This window comes from Neofelis nebulosa, chromosome 9 (genome assembly GCF_028018385.1).
Source record: "Neofelis nebulosa isolate mNeoNeb1 chromosome 9, mNeoNeb1.pri, whole genome shotgun sequence".
Taxonomy (NCBI): domain Eukaryota; kingdom Metazoa; phylum Chordata; class Mammalia; order Carnivora; family Felidae; genus Neofelis; species Neofelis nebulosa.
In genome coordinates, this window is record NC_080790.1 from 10,210,246 (window position 1) to 10,234,902 (window position 24,657).

The 24,657-nt window shown below is 39.6% G+C and overlaps 2 long non-coding RNA genes across 2 annotated transcripts in view; one reads left to right on the forward strand and one right to left on the reverse strand.

The window, feature by feature from the left end:
* Positions 1–18,405, forward strand: part of LOC131484374 (uncharacterized) — a 66,947-nt gene extending 48,542 nt beyond the window's left edge. The window contains exon 3 of the long non-coding RNA XR_009248199.1: positions 18,135–18,405. This is a non-coding gene — a long non-coding RNA (uncharacterized LOC131484374). The remainder of the gene's footprint in view (positions 1–18,134) is intronic.
* The window catches only part of LOC131484375 (uncharacterized), a 536,971-nt gene that overhangs the window by 328,968 nt on the left and 183,346 nt on the right, over positions 1–24,657 (reverse strand). The window lies entirely within an intron of this gene.

Consider the following 24,657-nt stretch of genomic DNA (forward strand, 5'->3'; position numbering starts at 1 on the left):
CACTGGGCATGTACAATCTCCTCCAGACTGCCATCAGTGCGTGTGACTGTGATCCCCAGCTTGGCTTCCTAGGGGTCACTGCCCCTGGTGAGAGTAGCTTACTGATCAGCCAGTGTTTGGTCAGACTTTTTGCATAAGTCCCTAGTCCCGGTGAGGCTTCTGCCTCCTGTTGAAGGAACTGTGTGTGGTTTATGGAATGTTCCCAAGTCTATCCCAAGTCTTATTTGATTCATGCAGCCTGGTACCTGCTACATAACCTTGCTGACCTCTAGGGCTGACTGTAATTCCAAGAAGGCTCTTCCTAGCTTTCTCTTTCCCTAATTATCGGTGACACTTTGGGTTGCTTTGCTCTTTCTGTTGTTGCCACCAGGATTATGGACCCATGAAGGCCCTTCTCAGTGCTCTCTTGCAAGTGTTGGTGTTTTGTCTGTTTGCTGATTTTGTTTTTTAATTAACACCCTTAGGCATGGAATTCTCCATGCTTTGTTCCAAATAAGGTTTGTACCCTCAGGCAAAGCTTGAGGGCCTTTGGACAGTGAGTACCTCCCAACAGAAGCTCTGTAACAATGTACCCGGGCAGGGTTCAACAACAGTGGCCTACAACTTCCAGAGGGATGCCACTGCTCTTTGAGTGGATACTTTGGGGCAGGGGAGTGGTAGCTCTTGCTTCTCTGGGCTTGTCCATTTAGGCATGGAAGCTCTACTTTCTAAGTGAGCTGGAGCAGGGATGACAGAGGCTCAGTATTCTCAGCCTGAAGCAGAATCTCTACCCTATGACTAGGGGCTGGGTGGAGGAGAGGAGTGCCGTGTCAGTCTGACAGTCCCCTAAGTGGAAGCAGCTAGGAAAAGAGCTTTTGCAGCATGAGGCTGTGAGGGATGAGGAACACCACAAGCCTGCTCTCCCATAGAGGCAGCTCCGGGATGGGAGCTTGAAGCAGAAGGACTCCTTCCCCGCCCATGCCTGTCCATTTTCTTGGTTACCCCCCTCCTGCAGCAGGGCCCCAAAGTAGTTTCTGTAAGGTGGACCTTCAGTGCTGAGAGAGGGAGTTGTAGCTCAAACACCAATTATTCTTGCTGTTCTTACTGAGAATAATTACAAATCTTGAATGGATGGCTTTACATTTGCTGTACCCTTTAGGAAAAATTTCCGTAAATTTTTAAATTATCATTTTTGGTAATTTTCTCTGGTTAAATATATATTTTATTAGGAAGGGGCTGCACTTCTCATCCACAATTCCAGAAGTGGAGCCTGGGATGGAGCCTCTTTCATTCCATAGATTGGTAATTGGTGTTTTCTCTCTGATTTTCTTGATCAGCCTAGGAAAAGGTTCATAAATTTTAGGTGAAGTTAGTAAACAGCCACTTTTTGTTTTCATTGGATTTTTTTTTTTTTTGCTTTTTGTGCATTTTTTTCTTTCCTTTCTTTCTGCTTTTATTATTTTTTTTCCTCTGTTTACTTGGTTTCCTTTTCTTTCTTTTCTTTTCATAGCTTCTAAAGGCAGAAGTTTAGGTTATTGGTTTCAGACCTTTCCTCTCTTATAATACAGTAATTGAAAGCACTAAATTTCCCTTTAATCCCTTTGTTAGCCACATCTCACAAATGTTCACTCTGTTCAATTTTTTTTTTTAATTTCCCTTTTGATTTCTTTGACTTTGAGTTGTTTATGGGTAGTTTTCTAAATATTTGGAGATTTTACAGATATTAATTTGTTACTGATTTCTAGTTTAATGATTCTGTGATAGTTAAACTATGTAGGTTTTCAATCAGTTTCAATTTATGGAGAGTCCTTTCATGCCCCAGTGTTTTGTCTCTGTTGATGATTGTTTCACTTTGATTTGAAAATAAAATTTGTTCTACTCTTAGTGGTGGAGTGTTATGAAGAATGCAGTATGGCCAAATTGGTTAACAGTCAGTTGTATCAGTCTTATTGTATCAATTACTGAGAGGGTGCACTGTTTGTACCAGTAAGTCAAATTTTGGTTAGTTACATTCCCACTACCTTCTGTGTGGGCCTCTTATCTCTGCATCCAAAGCTATTCTTATGCAGAATATTGAGAAAGTCCGTTTCCAAATTTCCTGTGGACTGAGTGGCTCCTTCCTGAAGGTTTAGAATTCTGCTTTCTCCAACCTCATAAACAAAACAAAGCATCCATTCACCTTCCAGGTTCCAAAACTTTCATGAAATCTTCTGTCTCTTGTCACCGCCTATCTCATTCTCTTCTTCTTTTCCTTTGAGGCTATGCCTTTTCAGTCTTATTGTCAGTTTAGTGTGCATTCGGGAGAGTCAACTAGATATATCGAAGTATCCATCATGTTTAACTGGATTAGTTACTAGAGTGAAGTTTAAAAAAAAAAATCCAGTGTTCAATATGGTTTTTTTTTTAAAAAATAGCCTAGTAATTTATGGTAATATAGCTAATTAGAACAGCAGGCCATAACTAAAATGATTTTTATAAAGGCCACATACTTACATAGAAAATGCTGATGATGAGGAAAGGATAATCAATTTTACATTTAAAGTGATTCCAATGATATTTTGACATGCTCCTGAATAAGAAAGCAGTAAGAATTAAATGGTACACTCCAAGATGTTAACAATGTATAGGAGTGCTAAAACTATAAATCGCTCTCAATCTCTTTTCATTTTTGTATTCTCTGCGTTTACTGCAATGGGTGGATAGTACTTTCACAATGAAAAAGAAATTGGACAATAGAATAACTGTATGGAAAAATGTCTTAAATACAGGAAAGCTTAATTTCTACCTCTTTTGTAAAGATCAACAGTGCCCCTCTTCATGCCTAGCTGACCCATTGTTTCTACCAGCTGGGCACACTGGCAATTCACCAAGAGAATGGAGATCGCACCTAATTTCCATAATTATGGAAATTGTTTAGCAGCTGCTATTTCTTTTCTTTTTAACCTTTCTATAGAGATATGTATTTTGTAAAAGAATTTGAGAATAATAATAATTAGTCTATCTTTGGACCAGCAGTATAGACAATGTAGACAGCCTGGCATTAACTAGCTACCTAACTCAAAGGGAGAAATATATCCTTTCTCAATATAAATATTTTTATCTGTTGGAAAAATGGTTGACTCCAATACAGTTATTATAAACAATGATGTACTCACTTTATATATGATAACTGGGAAATCTATCTGGAATGACTTATACCGGTTGTTTTCAAATTTTCTTAGTGAATGGTTCATTTAACATCTCAGTAATCTTTTTTTCCCATGGCACACCTTAGGTCAAAGAGGTCTCTAATAATTCCATTTGTTTATTAAAAGTTTCAGACAACTGAAGTATTAATTATCCTAAACACATAATAGAGTTCTGGAAGAATAGTTTATTTTTTTTTTATTTTTTAATATATGAAATTTACTGTCAAGTTGGTTTCCATACAACACCCAGTGCTCATCCCAAAAGGTGCCCTCCTCAATACCCATCACCCACCCTGCCCTCCCTCCCACCCCCCATCAACCCTCAGTTTGTTCTCAGTTTTTAACAGTCTCTTATGCTTTGGCTCTCTCCCACTCTAACCTCTTTTTTTTTTTTTCCTTCCCCTCCCCCATGGGTTTCTGTTACGTTTCTCAGGATCCACATAAGAGTGAAACCATATGGTATCTGTCTTTCTCTGTATGGCTTATTTCACTTAGCATCACACTCTCCAGTTCCATCCACGTTGCTACAAAAGGCCATATTTCATTTTTTCTCATTGCCACGTAGTATTCCATTGTGTATATAAACCACAATTTCTTTATCCATTCGTCAGTCGATGGACATTTAGGCTCTTTCCATAATTTGGCTATTGTTGAGATTGCTGCTATAAACATTGGGGTACAAGTGCCCCTATGCATCAGTACTCCTGTATCCCTTGGATAAATTCCTAGCAGTGCTATTGCTGGGTCATAGGGTAGGTCTATTTTTAATTTTCTGAGGAACCTCCACACTGCTTTCCAGAGCGGCTGCACCAGTTTGCATTCCCACCAACAGTGCAAGAGGGTTCCCGTTTCTCCACATCCTCTCCAGCATCTATAGTCTCCTGATTTCTTCATTTTGGCCACTCTGACTGGCTTGAGGTGGTATCGGAGTGTGGTTTTGATTTGTATTTCCCTGATGAGGAGCGACGTTGAACATCTTTTCATGTGCCTGTTGGCCATCCGGATGTCTTCTTTAGAGAAGTGTCTATTCATGTTTTCTGCCCATTTCTTCACTGGGTTATTTGTTTTTCGGGTGTGGAGTTTGATGAGCTCTTTATAGATTTTGGATACTAGCCCTTTGTCCGATATGTCATTTGCAAATATCTTTTCCCATCCCGTTGGTTGCCTTTTAGTTTTGTTGGTTGTTTCCTTTTCTGTGCAGAAGCTTTTTATCTTCATAAGGTCCCAGTAATTCACTTTTGCTTTTAATTCCCTTGCCTTTGGGGATGTGCCGAGTAAGAGATTGCTACGGCTGAGGTCAGAGAGGTCTTTTCCTGCTTTCTCCTCTAAGGTTTTGATGGTTTCCTGTCTCACATTCAGGTCCTTTATCCATTTTGAGTTTATTTTTGTGAATGGTGTGAGAAAGTGGTCTAGTTTCAACCTTCTGCATGTTGCTGTCCAGTTCTCCCAGCACCATTTGTTAAAGAGACTGTCTTTTTTCCATTGGATGTTCTTTCCTGCTTTGTCAAAGATGAGTTGGCCATACGTTTGTGGGTCTAGTTCTGGGGTTTCTATTCGATTCCATTGGTCTATGTGTCTGTTTTTATGCCAATACCATGCTGTCTTGATGATTACAGCTTTGTAGTAGAGGCTAAAGTCTGGGATTGTGATGCCTCCTGCTTTGGTCTTCTTCTTCAAAATTACTTTGGCTATTCGGGGCCTTTTGTGGTTCCATATGAATTTTAGGATTGCTTGTTCTAGTTTTGAGAAGAATGCTGGTGCAATTTTGATTGGGATTGCATTGAATGTGTAGATAGCTTTGGGTAGTATTGACATTTTGACAATATTTATTCTTCCAATCCATGAGCAGGGAATATCTTTCCATTTCTTTATATCTTCTTCAATTACCTTCATAAGCTTTCTATAGTTTTCAGTATACAGATCTTTTAAATCTTTGGGTAGATTTATTCCTAGGTATTTTATGCTTCTTGGTGCAATTGTGAATGGGATCAGTTTCTTTATTTGTCTTTCTGTTGCTTCATTGTTAGTGTATAAGAATGCAACTGATTTCTGTACATTGATTTTGTATCCTGCAACTTTGCTGAATTCATGTATTAGTTCTAGCAGACTTTTGGTGGAGTCTGTCGGATTTTCCATGTATAATATCATGTCATCTGCAAAAAGTGAAAGCTTGACTTCATCTTTGCCAATTTTGATGCCTTTGATTTCCTTTTGTTGTCTGATTGCTGATGCTAGAACTTCCAGCACTATATTAAACAACAGCGGTGAGAGTGGGCATCCCTGTCGTGTTCCTGATCTCAGGGAAAAAGCTCTCAGTTTTTCCCTGTTGAGGATGATGTTAGCTGTGGGCTTTTCATAAATGGCTTTTATGATCTTTAAGTATGTTCATCTATCCCGACTTTCTCAAGGGTTTTTATTAAGAAAGGGTGCTGGATTTTGTCAAAGGCCTTTTCTGCATCGATTGACAGGATCATATGGTTCTTCTCTTTTTTTTTGTTAATGTGATGTATCACGTTGATCTATTTGCAAATGTTGAACCAGCCCTGCATCCCAGGAATGAATCCCACTTGATCATGGTGAATAATTCTTTTTATATGCTGTTGAATTCGATTTGCTAGTATCTTATTGAGAATTTTTGCATCCATATTCATCAGAGATATTGGCCTGTAGTTCTTTTTTTTTACTGGGTCTCTGTCTGGTTTAGGAATCAAAGTAATACTGGCTTCATAGAATGAGTCTGGAAGTTTTCCTTCCCTTTCTATTTCTTGGAATAGCTTGAGAAGGATAGGTATTATCTCTGCTTTAAACGTCTGGTAGAACTCCCCTGGGAAGCCATCTGGTCCTGGACTCTTATTTGTTGGGAGATTTTGGATAACCGATTCAATTTCTTCGCTGGTTATGGGTCTGTTCAAGCTTTCCATTTCCTCCTGATTGAGTTTTGGAAGAGTGTGGGTGTTTAGGAATTTGTCCATTTCTTCCAGGTTGTCCAATTTGTTGGCATATAATTTTTCATAGTATTCCCTGATAATTGTTTGTATCTCTGAGGGATTGGTTGTAATAATTCCATTTTCATTCATGATTTTATCTCTTTGGGTCATCTCCCTTTTCTTTTTGAGAACCCTGGCTAGAGGTTTGTCAATTTTGTTTATTTTTTCAAAAAACCAACTCTTGGTTTCGTTGATCTGCTCTACAGTTTTTTTAGATTCTATATTGTTTATTTCTGCTCTGATCTTTATGATTTCTCTTCTTCTGCTGGGTTTAGGCTGCCTTTGCTGTTCTGCTTCTATTTCCTTTAGGTGTGCTGTTAGATTTTGTATTTGGGATTTTTCTTGTTTCTTGAGATAGGCCTGGATTGCGATGTATCTTCCTCTCAGGACTGCCTTCGCTGCGTCCCAAAGAGTTTGGATTGTTATATTTTCATTTTCGTTTGTTTCCATATATTTTTTAATTTCTTCTCTAATTGCCTGGTTGACCCACTCATTCTTTAGTAGGGTGTTCTTTAACCTCCATGCTTTTGGAGGTTTTCCAGACTTTTTCCTGTGGTTGATTTCAAGCTTCATAGCATTGTGGTCTGAAAGTATGCATGGTATAATTTCAATTCTTGTAAACTTATGAAGGGCTGTTTTGTGACCCAGTATATGATCTATCTTGGAGAATGTTCCATGTGCACTCGAGAAGAAAGTATATTCTGTTGCTTTGGGATGCAGAGTTCTAAATATATCTGTCAAGTCCATCTGATCCAATGTATCATTCAGGGCCCTTGTTTCTTTATTGACTGTGTGTCTAGATGATCTATCCATTTCTGTAAGTGGGGTGTTAAAGTCCCCTGCAATGACCACATTCTTATCAATAAGGTTGCTTATGTTTATGAGTAACTGTTTTATATATCTGGGGGCTCCGGTATTTGGCGCATAGACATTTATAATTGTTAGCTCTTCCTGATGGATAGACCCTGTAATTATTATATAATGCCCTTCTTCATCTCTTGTTACAGCCTTTAATTTAAGGTCTAGTTTGTCTGATATAAGTATGGCTACTCCAGCTTTCTTCTGGCTTCCATTAGCATGATAAGTAGTTCTCCATCCCCTCACTCTCAATCTAAAGGTGTCCTCAGATCTAAAATGAGTCTCTTGTAGACAGCAAGTAGATGGGTCTTGTTTTTTTATCCATTCTGATACCCTATGTCTTTTGGTTGGCGCATTTAATCCATTTACATTCAGTGTTATTATAGAAAGATACGGGTTTAGAGTCATTGTGATGTCTGTATGTTTTATGCTTGTAGTGATGTCTCTGGTACTTTGTCTCACAGGATCCCCCTTAGGATCTCTTGTAGGGCTGGTTTCGTGGTGACAAATTCCTTCAGTTTTTGTTTGTTTGGGAAGACCTTTATCTCTCCTTCTATTCTAAATGACAGACTTGCTGGATAAAGGATTCTCGGCTGCATATTTTTTCTGTTTAGCACACTGAAGATATCGTGCCAAGCCTTTCTGGCCTGCCAAGTTTCAAAGGAGAGATCAGTCACGAGTCTTATAGGTCTCCCTTTATATGTGAGGGCACGTTTATCCCTTGCTGCTTTCAGAATTTTCTCTTTATCCTTGTATTTTGCCAGTTTCACTATGATATGTCGTGCAGAAGATCGATTCAAGTTACGTCTGAAGGGAGTTCTCTGTGCCTCTTGGATTTCAATGCCTTTTTCCTTCCCCAGTTCAGGGAAGTTCTCAGCTATAATTTCTTCAAGTACCCCTTCAGCACCTTTCCCTCTCTCTTCCTCCTCTGGGATACCAATTATGCGTATATTATTTCTTTTTAGTGTATCACTTAGTTCTCTAATTTTCCCCTCATACTCCTGGATTTTTTTATCTCTCTTTCTTTCAGCTTCCTCTTTCTCCATAACTTTATCTTCTAGTTCACCTATTCTCTCCTCTGCCTCTTCAATCCGAGCCGTCGTGGTTTCCATTTTGTTTTGCATTTCGTTTAAAGCGTTTTTCAGCTCCTCGTGACTGTTCCTTAGTCCCTTGATCTCTGTGGCAAGAGATTCTCTGCTGTCCTGTATACTGTTTTCAAGCCCAGCGATTAATTTTATGACTATTATTCTAAATTCACTTTCTGTTATATTATTTAAATCCTTTTTGATCAGTTCATTAGCTGTTGTTATTTCCTGGAGATTCTTCTGAGGGGAATTCTTCCGTTTGGTCATTTTGGATAGTCCCTGGAGTGGTGAGGACCCGCAGGGCACTTCCCCCGCGCTGTGGTGTATAACTGGAGTTGGTGGGCGGGGCCGCAGTCCGACCTGATGTCTGCCCCCAGTCCACCGCTGGGGCCACAGTCAGACTGGTGTGTGCCTTCTCTTCCCCTCTCCTAGGGGTGGGATTCACTGTGGGGTGGCGTGGCCCGTCTGGGCTACTTGCACACAGCCAGGCTTGTGGTGCTGGGGATCTGGCGTATTAGCTGGGGTGGGTAGGCAAGGTGCACGGGGGCAGGAGGGGCAGGCTTAGCTCGCTTCTCCTTAGGTGATCCACTTCAGGAGGGGCCCTGTGGCAGCGGGAGAGTCAGATCCGCTGCCAGAGGGGTGGCTCCGCAGAAGCACAGAGTTGGGTGTTTGCGCGGAGCGAGCAAGTTCCCTGGCAGGAACTGGTTCTCTTTGGGATTTTGGCTGGGGGATGGGCGGGGGAGATGGCACTGGCGAGCGCCTTTGTTCCCCGCCAAGCTGAGCTCTGCCGTCCGGGGGCTCAGCAGCTCTCCCTCCCTTTGTCCTCCAGCCTTCCCGCTTTCTGAGCAGAGCTGTTAACTTCTGACCTCCCAGACGCTAAGTCGCGCTTGTTGTCGGAACACAGTCCGTCCGGCCCCTCAGCTTTTGCCAGCCAGACTCGGGGCTCTGCTTGGCCAGCAGGCTGCCCCCCGCCCCGGCTCCCTCCCGCCAGTCCGTGCAGCGTGCACCGCCTCTCCGCCCTTCCTACCTTCTTCCATGGGGCCTCTTGTCTGTGCTTGGCTCCGGAGACTCCGTTCTGCTAGTCTTCTGGTGGTTTTCTGGGTTATTTAAGCAGGTGTAGATGGAATCTAAGTGATCAGCAGGACGCGCGGTGACCCCAGCGTCCTCCTACGCCGCCATCTTCCGGAACTCCGGAAGAAGAGTTTACGCCAGACGAGATAAAACATAGTTCTGCTTTCCTCTTCAATAATCACAATTCTAACGCTAAAACTTCCCTTTGGGCTCTCTACCACCTCTCAGACCCTGGAGTCAGATTGGACACCACCATCTTCCTTTCCTATTCTGTCCTGATTGTCTTGTTTTCGTTTGGTACTTGCATGTCAGTATGGCAACCAACAGAAACCCAGCTTCACAACGACGGCATCAAAAGATACGTAACGGGACCCAATGTTGAAACTGAAACATCTCGAGGTCAGTCACGTTTGCATAGTTCCTAAAAGACATTGAATACCCTCCCTTTCTCTTAAAAAAATTAAACTGTCCCTCAGAGTCCTCCGTGTGGTTCCCCAGGATGCTTCGACACGTGGTTTTGGAACCATGGATTGACAAAGCATATCTAGAAATAATTAGAAAGCTAATATCTATTCAGCTCTTTTGGAGACGTGCTTAAAGGCATTAGAAGATCCTTCCATGAAATTTTATAAAAACCAGAGCTAAATGCCCTAAATTGTATCTAATTCAATTAACCTGCTTCATGGATGAAAACATCGGAACAAGTACCTCACAAGATTAGGCTTGCTAAAGGACACAGAGCTAATTAGTAGAATAATCACTGTTATATCACTTGTGATATTTTATTACAATGTTCTATTGACTTACCAACTTTGATTATTGAATAACAAGAATCATGTCTGCTCGGGGATCAGGGTCTTTCAACTCCTAGTTTTGACAAGGGTCATTGTATATACTCAATAAGTGTCTCTTTACTTATTAAAAAGTTTAGATAGGCATTCATGGGAATTCATGTTTAGTTCTTTATTCACATCAAGGTATATTTGAGAAAAGGGGCGCCTGGGTGGCTCAGTCACTTGAGCCTCCGACTTTGGCTCAGGTCACGATCTCACAGTTCGTGAGTTCGAGCCCCGCATCGGGCTCTGTGCTGACAGCTCAGAGCCTGGAGCCTGCTTCAGATTCTGTGTCTCCCTCTCCCTGCCCCTTTCCTCTCATACTCTGTACCTCTCTGTCTCTCAAAAAATGAATAAACATTAAAAAAATGAAAAAAAAAATTGAGAAAATCATTTCTATAGTCACATGATACAAAATGCAAAATTTAATTTGTTCACTAATTTGATAGGAAAATGGGCCATCTTCTTGGCTCTTGACACCAAATCTTTAAAACTATTCACATTTCATTAGAATAAATTTCAGAGTATCAACACTGATAAGTATCCATTTTAATCTAACCAACTTTTGTCTTATTAATCTAAAATTTGATTATTTCATACAATCAACCGTCTGTTTTTATGGCAGTTAGCTGCAAAACATGTAAACAAAACCAAGAAATTGTCTCTAAAAATAATTGACTATTAACTACCTCAAGATTACTATAGAACTGCATATATTATTTCATTGACATGTTCCTTGATTCAGTCTACCAGTTTAACTAAAATTCTTTTCATTGTTATATGCCATTGTAGTTCCTGGGACTTCAAAGTAATATAAAACGCTTATTGTCAGTAATTTAAAATTTAGTTAATTCACAGGAATATAAACAACTAGCTATAATAAAATATAAAACAGGCTATACCAGAGCTATCATGATACTACAGATGTGGAACAGTCTGTTCCATCTATATAGTTCAAAGAGGACTTCAGAGAGGAGGGACAATGGAACAAAGGAAGAAAGAGTCTGGCCAGGATGAAGGAAAAGTATGACTATAAATAAAGAATTATAAATGTTTAGGACATTTTGGGGAGAAAAGGCTTAGCTATATGTGCTGAAGACTGGAAAGGAGATGAGATAAAGGCAGAGCATTACTCTGGAAAGGAACAGTTGAGAAAACTGAGTCTCCTAGGAGAGCAACTCATAGTCCCCAGTAGGGGGTGGGGGGACTCATCCTCTTGCACTCAGACTCCCATAAGGCTCTCCATATACAGTATGTTTCCTTGTAGTAAATGCTGAGCTCTGCATCCAATTTAGGTCTTCACCTAAAGTTCTAACCATCATCTGACTCTGGGATCCCATATACTTTCCCAGGTCTTATATCTCCATCATAAAATGTGCATAATAGAAATTCTGAAGTGTTTGTATGAAAATTAAATGACAGAACACATTTATATTGCCTAGTACAATGACTAGCTCACAGAAGTTGTTTGAAAGAAAGAAAGAAAGAAAGAAAGAAGAAAGAAAGAAAGAAAGAAAGAAAGAAAGAAAGAAAGAAAGAAAGAAAAGAAAAGAAAAGAAAAATTAGATTATCCCTCCCATTCAAAATCCATTAAGTTGCACAATTTAGCATTTCCACACTAATGTTTTAATGTACTTGTGGCATTTTCCTTAAGGCAAAGTTAACAAAATCCAGTAACCCCAAGAGATGATAATTAACACAGCTGGGGGAAGATAACAGAATTTAAGTTGATATGACTATCTTGTGCCTTTGGTAGAAACTAAAGAATTGGATAGCTCATGCCCAACCTAAAGAGATATCCAATGTTAAGTCCAAGTTGATGTGGAAAGACGTCCTCTTGAAATGTAGGCCTAGTTTTGTCAGATCTTCCAGTTTTTCAAGAGAGGCTAGAAATCTGGATTTTTAATGTGGAATTTTCAAATACGCAAATGTTTTCTTTTAGCATTAATCACATACCTTCTGTACCCCCTAAATCAACAGGCCTTCAATTCCATGGCTACTCTGGGCCAGTGTTAGAGGAATGTTTTATTTTTATGCCAAGCTATAGAAGCTTTTCATAATTTTGCCACTCTTTACTGTTTACATTCACATAAATGAACTGTCCTCTACTATGCCTGCCAGCTAGCTAAAATGACCTTGAGGAAATGCACATTGTTCATACATCTTACCTGGGGGTATCAAAGGAAAAAGGGAGGTTGAACTGAGTTCACTTCCTTGAGTGTTTTGGTCATTCCAAATACAGTGAAAACAGGGTAAGTTCTGGGGAAGGTGACCATTTTGCATAGTAATTAGTCTCCAAGATGACAAATGAGGTGAGACTTTGCTCCCTTTCCACCCTTATGAACTTTCTGGGCTCTAGGCATTGGGTGCCCTGATTGGCCAGGAACACAGCTACAGAGTGCAGTAATAGAGTAAAGGAGAAAGGAAGGAAGATTTCCCAAGAGGCAGATTTCCATGGAGAAAGCCTGAGGCACTTAGGGAAACCAATTACTCCTTGCATCTGGGGCAATGCTTCCTCCCAAGCCTGGCACTCAACCCAGACCACCTTGGGCTGAGATTGGGCAATTTCCATCATTTGCCCTCATGTGCTCATTTCCCTCCTGTAACTTTGACTAATTTTTTCCCACTATTTGTCTTCTTCTCCTGTTTATTTCTTGTCAAATGGAGTTTATCAGCTAGAGTAAAAATTTATCCAGTTGTCTCTTTAGAAAAAAGCCATTATGAAACATTAATATGAATTAACAGTGCAGGTAATTATGGCACCATATTTTTGGACACTATTCTGGTGACCATTTGGGTTTGTGTATTTATTTGATTGCCTCTCTTATTGTCCCAAGGCTGCTCAGAGAGTAGCAGCCTATTTAGTATTTGGAGATCTGGGTTGAATCACTCTAACAATGTAACAATAAGAAATTATTTAACTTTTCTGAAAGTTGGGCTTTTCATTTCTCAGTTGAAACATTTTTAACTCTGTTACCGTTGCATTGCTCTGGGGATTAACGTAGTTAATTTAGATAAAATCACTACTATTCTCTCCCCCCTCTCCCCCCCCACCCTGCACTGAAAACTGATTTGAATTAGCCCATTCACATGGGCCTCCCCCACTACACACACAAGATTTACAAAAGGTAGAAAAAATAAATAAATCTATTCCACGCAAAAGCTAACCAAGAGCTTATAGTCTAGATCAGGGAAAACTAACAGTGATCTTAACTAAGTCTACCTGAATCTGCATAGTTATTACAAATGTTAAATTTTGCTCTGACTAGTCTAAGATACAAGGGGAAAAGGAGGGCATGGTCATTGGTAAAACTCATTCTTCTTTATTCACAGTTGATGAATGCTCTTAGTTTTCTGAAGACGCAAACTTCAGAATTCTGCTATAATTTTTGTATATAGGATGTCTTCTATTGAGGCTTTAAGATATTTTACAATGTCTTGATGTGTAACCTATTGTAAAATAAAATCCAATTGGGGGTGGCACCTGGGTGGCATAGTCGTTTGGCGTCTGACTCTTGATCTTGGCTCAGGTCATCATCTCACTGTTCTTGCGTTCGAGCCCCACATCAGGCTCGACACTGATGGCAGAGAGCCTGCTCGGGATCCTACCTCGCCTTCTCTTTGACCCTCCCTGCCTGTGCTCTCTCTCTCTCTCTCTCAAAATAAATAAATAAACTTAAAAAAAGCCCAATGGAATCACATCATATCCATTATTGCCATTTACCTATATTTGATTTTTTTTTTTTTTAAGTTTTATTTACCTACCACAGAACTGCAAGCTGACTGGGATATGTGGGTCATCTCAGGTCCTAACTACATTAGATTATTTGTTTTCTCATCAGAATCGTGAGATCACAACAAGCAAAGGATAGTACGCATGAGAAATATTTGGGGGGCGGGGAGAGGGCAGAAAGATAGAATAGACTCCAAATATTCCTCAGTCTTTGATATGTAACTGGTGCCTTTGCCATTGGGCATGTGGACAAACAGCTTTAGTGATTACTTCCACGGATTTCTTTGACCTAAAACTTTTTCTTTTAATGTGAGGTTAGAAAGTGCTATGACATCCTACACCTGAATCTGAGAACTAGAATTTCACAGAATGTACTATTTTGAATTGAGCTTCAGATTAGTAAAGAAGTACGCATTAAACATGTATTCAAAAATGTTAACAATGTAAAGCGGTTATGCAGAGTACTTAAACTAAAGTATAACATGATTACGGAGGCATTCATTTCTGTGGTTTATTACACTGGCATCGAGCCGCTATGCCTTCTGAAAAGCACACACTGAGTACAAAACTGGTTCAGAAAAAAGAAAAGGAGTGAGGTACCAATCACAATCACTCGACATTTACAGAGTCAGTAAAAGGGATGAAACATGCACACACACAAAAAAAGACTTCTATTCTTTAGGCCGAGCTCCTTTTAAATAGAGTTATTCTTGACACTCTGGCTGAAAAATAAAATCCATCAGAGGAATAAATATTCAACAGGAGGAGAGCCCAAATAGCCACAAGATAAATTAGCAGTAAGGGATGGTCTTCCCTCTCTTACCAATGGGGGAAATATCATTCAGCACTTTCTGGGGGTTTCCTTTCAATGTCACCGTAATAATGAAAACCAGTTAGGGCGAAACTACTGAATACCATAGCCTTGAATTTTATCCAGAGACATTTTTAAAGCTATAATATTCAACTTAAGATGCCACTAAAACGTATTGCCTCATTTTTGTAAAGTAGTTTGCTTTTCCAGGAAAAATAATTGCTCTATGCAAAGAAAATGTGCCTTAGTTTCTGCAGAATAAGGATGTTTCTCCATGTATGAATTAATATATATGGTTACATATTTATTTCGCCACATAAACATTGGGTTTTTATATACAAATGCACTTTTGCAAAGTAAACAGTAAAACTACTGTATTCTCTTTGGTTCCCAAGAGGGAGAGCAGAGAAAAGAACAGGAGTCTTGCTTTCTTTCTCTGTTAGACTTCCATGCCTCATTCATGAACTTTCTCCATCATGACTCCCTCTATTGAAGCTTTCCACCATACTGACAGGATGGAATCATTTCTTCAAAATTTCACAGATTTTCCTAGTGATTATTCGAAGCAGCCTCTATATACCACGAATCTTGACTCTCCATGGGCAAAGCTTAGCCCGGGAGAGGTAAGTCTCTTGAAGGCAGAGATTATGTCCACCCTGCACCAGAAATGTGCTTTCGTGTGTGCATGCCAGGTGCAGAGGTGACTGGTGTAATTCTACCTGAAGGAAAACCTCAGAGTAACCTCCACCCAACCCGGTTGTGAAAAGAGTACGTTTCCATTTCAAAATGATAATAACAAGCTTTCTGTGATCCCAAAGGCACCTGCATCCCTGTGTCCCCTGGAGTGACTCACGCCAAGTATAAGAAAAGGTTCAACTCCCTCGAAACGCACATGCTTTCACATCTCCTACAATGTTACAAATGTCCTTCGAGCACCCATCTTCCCTAGGAGGGAGTCTTCCTTCTCCAAGTGAAATGTTAAATCCATCCATTAGCATAACTGCTTTGGCTGTTGCTAGAGGTGCCATTTAGACTCTACCTGACTCTACAGGGTTTAATAAATGTCCTCGGTTTCAATAATAATCTGCAAGTAAAAAATTCCCCCTGGTAGGGTCCTGCTGCCTCTTGTCAGACTTCAAGCTTGCAGCTCGTTTCAGTCTGATCTGCTCAGATACCTTCTCCAACACTGTTCCACCATCACAAGCCTCTAACCAGCCACCCTTCACCAAGCCTGTGGGTTTAGCACAGATGCCAACCCATATTTCACTCTTAGGGAGTTCTTTCCCCAGACCCCTGTTATTTTCCCGCAGCAGATCGATAATAGGGTCATTCAGTTCGGATAAACTGTTTTCCATATCTTGGATTCTGAGGATATACAAGGACTGGAATCACGGTCCCTTCCTTCCTGGACGTCCCCGCACTCCAGTGTAAATTGTCCACTTCTGCTCTAGCGTCTGTATTTGGGAATGGCGGGTGGCATTCTCTGAACCACAGCAAACCCATTACATCCTTCCACCTAAGCAATTGGTTATCTACTCAACTCATATTTGCGTAATGAAAATGAAAGGAAACCTCTAAATGGTTCCTCCCACAGTCACGAAACTCTGCTTCAAGGATGATGGCTGTTCTCTACTCGGGCACATGGAAGTGACAAGCGTAATTATTATTTATTCTTAGATAATCACAAATGGCAGTTCTGGAGCCGAGCCAGACTTCTCCCTCGGGCCCAGTGTGCAAAAGCAACAAAGGCTAAGACCATGTCAAAGGCACACGTGGCATGGAAGAGGCAGGATAATTTCTCCTTTACTACCAAAAGGACAGTTGTGTTCCAAATCTGCTTCTGACACTCTGTGTGTGACAAAGTACAGCTAGCCCTCTCTGGGCATTAGTTTCCCCATCTGTCATGTAGAGGATCCCGCCGCAGCTGAACAAATTAGATTAAGTTATTATTTGTCAGTGACACAACGTTTTTGTATTATAAATGTTCAAAATATATCGGTGGAGAAGACAGTCACGTGTACAACTGAACCTCAAAAAAATCAAAACGGGATCATCACAATAGAATTACAGACGAAGTTCAATGCAAACACTGCAAGGTCTGACTTCGCTGAGGGAAACAACAGTTTAACGAAATCACAGATCTGGAGAACAGCAGGATCGGAGTTTTAAGTGAGCATTTTCTGAGTCCAAGCCTTAAGCTTTTTCTACTTCAACACCGCTATCCACGACGACCGCATAAAGATGGGACTGCATATTACTTATGACAGGAATTTTCCAACTAAAAATTGTTTTTAACATTTCATGTATAAATGCTACTAACTATAATAATTTTGACATATTCCAGGTCCCTCACAGTTCTACTGTGGACCCTGATCTGCATGGGGGAAATGTGTTATTTCCAATGGAGTAGGAAATACATCAGCTTTGGAGTATATTGGTAGTTATTTCAGCTCTCTGAGCTGCAATTTCGTCATCTATAAAAACCTCTGCAGCCTTTAGAGAGAAATTCGATGAAAAAGTGAATGCAAAATTCCCAACATACTCTTTGCAAAAACTTGCTGCTCTAGAAAGGTCAGCTATCTCTTTTTAAGAGAAAATGTTCCTCTAACTCAATTTTGCAGAATATTAGGACCAGAAAGACCGTTAGTGATAATCTAGCTTAACTCCTTATTTTTCCAGAGGTGGAAGATAAATCCCACAGATTTGATTTGACTTTCCAAAGGTCACACAGACAGATTTAAGAAGGGGATTTGGTAATGTATTTGAGATCTGTTCCTGCGTCCAGAGTAAGGTTGCAATCAATGCTTAATGGCAACACTGGCTTGGATTTTAGAGAATCTACCCCAAACCATACCTGAAAAGTGAGACAAGCTGAAAAGACGTCATTAATCATATCAATTGTGCGAAGAAAGTTGAAATGTTGGTAAAGAACAGAAATGTATTTTACAAACTCAGTAATTGTGAAGAGTTAACTACAATTTTTATCATGAGACTCATGTTTCATCTCAGTGTATGTGATGTTGAAAATTATCTGTTTTAATGGCTATCTTCATTTTCTAGAAAACCAGGTAACCAACTTCATCAGTAGAGTGCATTATAACTTAACTTTCCCTACATCAAGTTACACTTTCTTTCTGTTCAAACTCAATCTAGGAAGCACTGAGAGAGGGAAAGAGGAACTTTTCTGTAGCAGAATTACTAAAGAAATGGCAATTTATTTGGATTGATCGTCAAGTGTATTCATTATTAGTTTTGCCTTTTATGAGTTTATGGTACTTTTCAGAGAAAAGAATTATGAAATATATCCTCTGTTTTGGTAAAATTGCCAGAATGATTCTTCAGTAACACAAATAAAGCAAATAGTAATGCAACTTATGTTCTGCAGGAAGTTAAGTAACCAACCCTTTTGCCTATAAAGTCCTAATTATGGCGAAACAGGTGAGCTGAAGCTGTACCTTTCAATACTCATTGATATGCTTTAACTCGACAGATTCGGTATGTATTCTTGAATGTTAATAGGTTACTTTAAGAATATTCAGCTTCACCATAAATCTCTGCTAAGCATGGGTTCTTGTGTATTCTTTTCGAGCTTTTCTTTAGCCTCCTGAATGAAATCACCACATTCTACAACCTCAAGCTGGAACTTCCTACAACTCAGCGTGACACTGACCTCATTATCTAAGAAACTTACCAGCAACTCATCACTGAGAAGATATAACAGTTTGTATGGTGTTATTTTTTTTTCTATCCCTGACATGGAAATAATCCAAAATTAAAATGCAGAGCATCTTCCCAACCAACTACCTTCATGGACTTCACATTCTTGACTGTAGAATATTTTTGCTGAATGCTACTTATATGTAGTTCTACACATTTTCTGCATAAATGGGCACAACAGACAAAGGGACTTTTAAGAAATAAACTAAATGTTGGGGCGCCTGGGTGGCGCAGTCGGTTAAGCATCCGACTTCAGCCAGGTCACGATCTCGCGGTCCGTGAGTTCGAGCCCCGCGTCAGTCTCTGGGCCGATGGCTCGGAGCCTGGAGCCTGTTTCCGATTCTGTGTCTCCCTCTCTCTCTGCCCCTCCCCCGTTCATGCTCTGTCTCTCTCTGTCCCAAAAATAAATAAAAAACATTAAAAAAAAATTAAAAAAAAAAAAAAGAAATAAACTAAATGTGCCTAATAGAGGATTTATTCATAAATAAAATTAAAATATTATATGCAGTGACATGTTAAATAACACCTAATAAGAAATCATACAGAAAAGTAAGGTCATTTTAGTGATATGTCATTTTGAATTAGGGGGAGAGGGTATTTATTAGTGTATTACAGTATTAATAAGCCTGTAACATACTAAATTACCTGTTGGTTTTATTTTGGTCACCCGTATCAATAAAACTTTGATTCACACATTTAAATAACTATACACAGTGACAATGTTTAATTAAGTAAAGAATGCAGAAGAAGGGGGCACCTGGATGGCTCAGACTCTTGATTTCCGCTCAGGTCACGATCTCATGGTTTGTGAGTATGAGCCCTGCATCGGGCACTGCCCTGACAGCATGGAACCTGCTTGGGATTCTCTCTTTCCCTCTCTCTCTCTGCTCCTTCCCCACTTGCACTGACTCTCTCTTTCAAAATAAACAAATAAACTTAAAAAAGAAAAGAAGGCAGAAGAAATTTTATTTTGTTATAGTCAAAACAAGAGTGTCTTAGCGAGTTTAAACTACCATAACAAAGTACCTAGACTGGATGGCTCACACCACGGAAACTTATGTTGTCACAGTTGTGGAGGCTAGAAGCTCAAATTCAAGGTGCCAGCATAATTGGTTTCTGGGAGCCAGCCCGGGGACAGGCTTTCTGATGTCTCTTCTTATAAGGACACTAATCAGGTCATAAAGGCCCCACCCTCATGACCTTACCTACCCTTAGTCCCATCCCCAAATCCCTTCACTGGCCATTAGGGTTTCAGTATGAATTTTGTTGGGACACAAACCAGTCCAAAGCACAATGCTTAATTAAGCAAAGAACACAGAAGAGATTTTACTGTTACACTCAAAAAGGAGGTAAGCCAGGATTTGCTCTACAATGGATGCAAAGTGTACAAATTGTATTGTAACACATTTTTTAAAATTTTTTTTAAATGTTTTTATTTATTTTTGAGACAGAAAGAGACAGAGCATGAGCAGGGGAGGGGCAGAGAGACAGAGGGAGACACAGAATCCGAAGCAGGCTCCAGGCTCTGAGCTGTCAGCACAGAGCCTGATGCGGGGCTCAAACTCATGGACTGTGAGATCATGACCTGAGCTGAAGTCAGACGCTTAACCGACTGAGCCACCCAGGTGCCCCTGTATTGTAACACATTTAACCATGCATTTTTCAGGGTTTGTGTGGGGTTCTTTTCTTTTCTTTTCTTTTCTTTTCTTTTCTTTTCTTTTCTTTTCTTTTCTCTTTTCTTCTTTCTTTCTTTCTTTCTTTCTTTCTTTCTTTCTTTCTTTCTTTCTTTTTTGTAAACAGTTGAACGTAATTTAGAAATGAAACTCAAGTCATAATTTTGTAGTCCCATAGAAGTACCTCTGTTGACCCCTAGGGAGAACTGCCTTGCTACTCCAACTCATTTATTTATAGGGGAAGGAAAAAAAAAAAGTGAAGATCAGAGAGAAGTAACCTTGCTGAAATAAAGAATGAGCAAATAAGGTAGGACACAGCCCTCAACATTCCCACTGTTTTTCCTACCTCACTTTCCCAATAAACCACTCCACAATTAGATCCATGTCAAAATATATCCACTCGTCCTTCATTTTAATTAATTGTTTTGCCAATGTCTTTCTTGGGAAAAGCAATCTCATTGAAAAGGAAAGAAAAGCCAATATGTATAAAGATGGCTACTTTAATTTTATTGTTTCAATCCACATTTTATATTCAAGATGCATCAATACGGGAAATTACCGTGTGCCTCCAGCTATGGCGTAAGACGAAAGTAAGAAAGAGAGAGAAAGGTAGGGAGGGGAGGTTGATGACACATGGATGTCTTGTTGCAGTTAAGAAATATTGTTTCAGAACAATGTCACTTGTCCTATTGTGCTAAAATCTGTAAATTATATTTCTTCAACATATACCATAGTAAACTAATGCTGCAGATAAATGCCACTCATTTGTTTAATCATCATTGGTAGTTACTTAGGTAGTTACCAAAGACATATTGACATCGCAAATCAATTAGCAGTGAAATTATTATGTAAATCCTTTGTCATTAATTACTTCAGTGCCAAATAAATCCAGAATTTATTTTCTCCCAGAGTATAGCACGAACACTTGTAATGATTGCCCACTTAGTTTTAAACTGCTAGCATGCTTTTTAATGAACATGTTGATAGGGCAACAGCAAAATAAAAGAATTAAAAGATAAGATATGCTCTTTGACACGAAGTAAAAACCAAGAGTATTTCAAAATTGGTCAACATGCTGAATGGAACACAAGCCAACAGAAATTTAAATATATTCTTACTGTATTACCCTGTATTCCACACCTAAGTATTTACCAAAGAAGAATGAAACCTAATGTCCACACAAAAAGTGTTCATGAATGTTCATAGTAGCTTTACTTGCAATAGCTAAAATTGGAAAGAGTCCAAATATCCTTCAGCAATGTGGTATATGCATACTACTCAGCAATAAAAAGATAACATCTATGTATAAGTACAATACCAAGGATGAAAATCAAAATAATAATGATCAGAAAGAAGGCATGAAAAAAATAATTAATATGTAATATATGATTTTTATATAAAACTCTAGAAAATGCTGGGGCGCCTGGGTGGCTCAGTCAGTTGAGCGTCCGACTTCAGCTCAGGTCACGATCTCACGGTCCGCGAGTTCGAGCCCCGCGTCGGGCTCTGGGCTGATGGCTCAGAGCCTCTAAGCCTGCTTCTCATTCTGTGCCTCCCTCTCTCTCTGCCCCTCCCCCGTTCATGCTCTGTCTCTCTCTGTCTCAAAAATAAACAAACGTTAAAATAAATAAATAAATAAATAAAACTCTAGAAAATGCAAACAAAACTGTACTGACAGAAAACAGACTGAGGGTTTCCTGGGAATAAGGAGGTAGGCTAGGTCAGGAACGGATAGGTTGTAAAGAGACAGGAAGAAACTTTCAAGGATGATGTGTGTTCAAGTCAATCATTCCTTGATAAACTGCAGAAAATTAAAAAAATATATATATTTATCTGACACCTAACGCATGCTACATACTGGATATATAAAGTGAAATGATGATGTATAAGCTCTCCTTTAAATGGTAGTATCTCCCACAGGGCCAAGTAACAGTAATAAACATACTGAAAAGTCTTCACCTAATTGTTAGAAACTTAACCCATATAATAGGTGGTAGAATAAGGAAACAAGCAAAATTTTAAAAATAAATGAGGGGCACCTGGGTGGCTCAGTCGGTTGAACATCTGACCTGACTTCAGTCAGGTCATAATCTCACAGTTTGTGAGTTCGAGCCCCATACGGGGCTCTGTGCTGACAGCTAGGAGCCTGAAGCCTGGATTCTGTGTCTTTCTCTCTCTCTGCCCCTCCCCTGCTCAGACTCTGCCTCTCTCTCTCTCAAAAGTAAATAAACATTAAAAAAAATAATAATAATAATAAATGAATTTAGTGCTCTTTATCATTTCAACTTCACTAATGCTGTTCTTCAAAAGCAGACTGGGGTGAATTAGAAAGCCATATTATAAACCCTACGGCTATCACAAAACTAAAGAAAATAAAACAAAACAAAAAACTGCCATAAAAAAGTAGAAGTAAAAAGCCAAGAACGAAGATACAATGGGATTTCAAAAACATAAAGAATTAATCCAAATGCAGGCAGATAAGAGGACCGGTTGATCAAAGAAAATTTGGAATAAATAAGAACAACGAGCAACACGGTAGATTTTAGTCCAAAAATAGTATTAAATGAATAATATTCTAATTTAATGCAATCACATACAGAATATGAACTTCAACTGCCACCCATAATATAAACTGCCTATAAGCATTACTGTAAAACATAAAATATAAATTTGTAGAATAATGCCTAAATTATACTTTGTGACTCTGGTTTAGATAAAAATTTCTCAAAAATGGCACACATACACACACATGTGCACATACATGCATGTGCACACACACATGCACACACACATACACATGCACACAACAAACTGGCAAATGGGACTTCAACAAATGAAAAACTTCTAGTATCCAAAATTCAATGTTAAGAAAACAGAAGAGCACTTAATGCAATGGGAGAAAATATTTGAAAAAATATCATCAATAAAAGTCTTCTCTGCAGAAGGCATAAATGACATTCAAACTCAGTAATAAAAATTTTAAAGAAAGTTTAAATGGGCAAAACTTTGAACAGACGCTACCTATTGCGGGCAGGCACACACAGGAACACTCAATTCCAGTCATTGAAATGTAACTTAGAATCACAATGAGATAGTCCTATCTACCATTTTGAATTTGAAAGGTGTATCAGGGGGCGCCTGGGTGGCTCAGCTGGTTAAGCATCCGAATTCCGCTCAGGTCGTGATCTCATGGTTCCTGAGTCAAGCCCTGTCATGGGCTCTGTGTTGACAACTCAGAGCCTTAAGCCTGCTTCAGATTCTGTGTCCTCCCTCTCTCTCTGCCCCTCCTCCACTCTCTCTCTCTCTCTCTCTCTCTCTCTCTCTCTCTCTCTCTCTCTCTCTCTCTCAAAAATAAACATTAAAAAAAAAGAAAGGAGTCTCCTTTTTTAAGTTTATTTATTTACTTTGAGTGAGAGAGAGAGAGAAAGAGAGAGAGAGAATCCAAGCAGGCTCCACACTGTCAATGAAGAGCCCAACATGGGGCTCGAACCCACTGTTTGTGAGTTCATGACCTGAGCTGAACTCAAGATTCAGACGCTTAACCAATTGAGCCATCCAGACACCCCTGTATTTGAGAATCTCTTATGGTTTGCCTCCCTCTCTTTTTTCTTATCTTATTTTTTTCCCTTTCCCCCATCTTAATCCGTTTTGTTCCTTAAATATCACATATGTCAACTGATGATTTCATAAACAAAATGCAGTGCATCATCAACAAAAGCAATACTTCTCAGAAATAAAACTTTATATTATAAAACTAGTGATATATGTAAATCTCAAATGCATTACGCTGGAAAAGGCAGCAACAGAGAAACAAAAAGCATCTCTGTGGTTGCCAGAGACATACCATGGGGTGAGGGTGCACATTAACAACAAAATGACATGTGGGAATTTTAAGGAGGAAGGAAGAGCGTTCCACATTTTCATTATGGGAGCGAATGAACCTGATGAAGACTACTAAACGCATGACTTCAGTGGACATGATTATCATTTCAATTGCACAAAATAAGAATTTCTAATGTCTCTTCTATCTGAGGAGGAGGGAATGAGGAAATCCGATAACTGACTTTAAACCTAGGTGTCCTCACTCTAATCCCAACGGCTCACAGGGCTACTACGCTGCCCCTGTGGTCCCACGTAGGCTACGCCATGTAGCAGTGGTGGTATCGCACAGGGGCAGGAAAACCACCGTGTCACAACTCAATGGTATGCCAGTCACAGGAGGTGGCTGGGGAGAAGGGCAAGACAAGAAAGATAAAAGAAAAAACTTGCCTTCATCTGAAAAGGAGGATATCAGTGTGATTTTCTGATCATACGAAGTTGCTGGTCTCTTCTTAACACTCTCATACGAATAGTCTTAGCTTGTGTTGCACATGTGAACCCTGACTCTATGCCCTCAGGCCCACCATTGAACGAATATTCTATGGATCCCCAACTGAGTCCAAGTGCTTACAGGGTGAACAATTCAGCCATTCTGGGTTTTGGACATCATAGAAAGATAGTCCTTAGATGCCCTTGCAATGCTCAACATTCATTGTGGTCAGAGCTTTCATATAATTTCAAGTTGTGTGAGGACAGGCCCAGGATTGGATTTTGTTTATTTCTTTATCCCTTGCTCCTGTCAGCCCATAAAGACCAAACATACATTCCCAAAACACATTTATAGTCCCCAAAGCATTCGGCATATAAATTCTACCTGTCTTCCCACTATTTACACACTTAAAC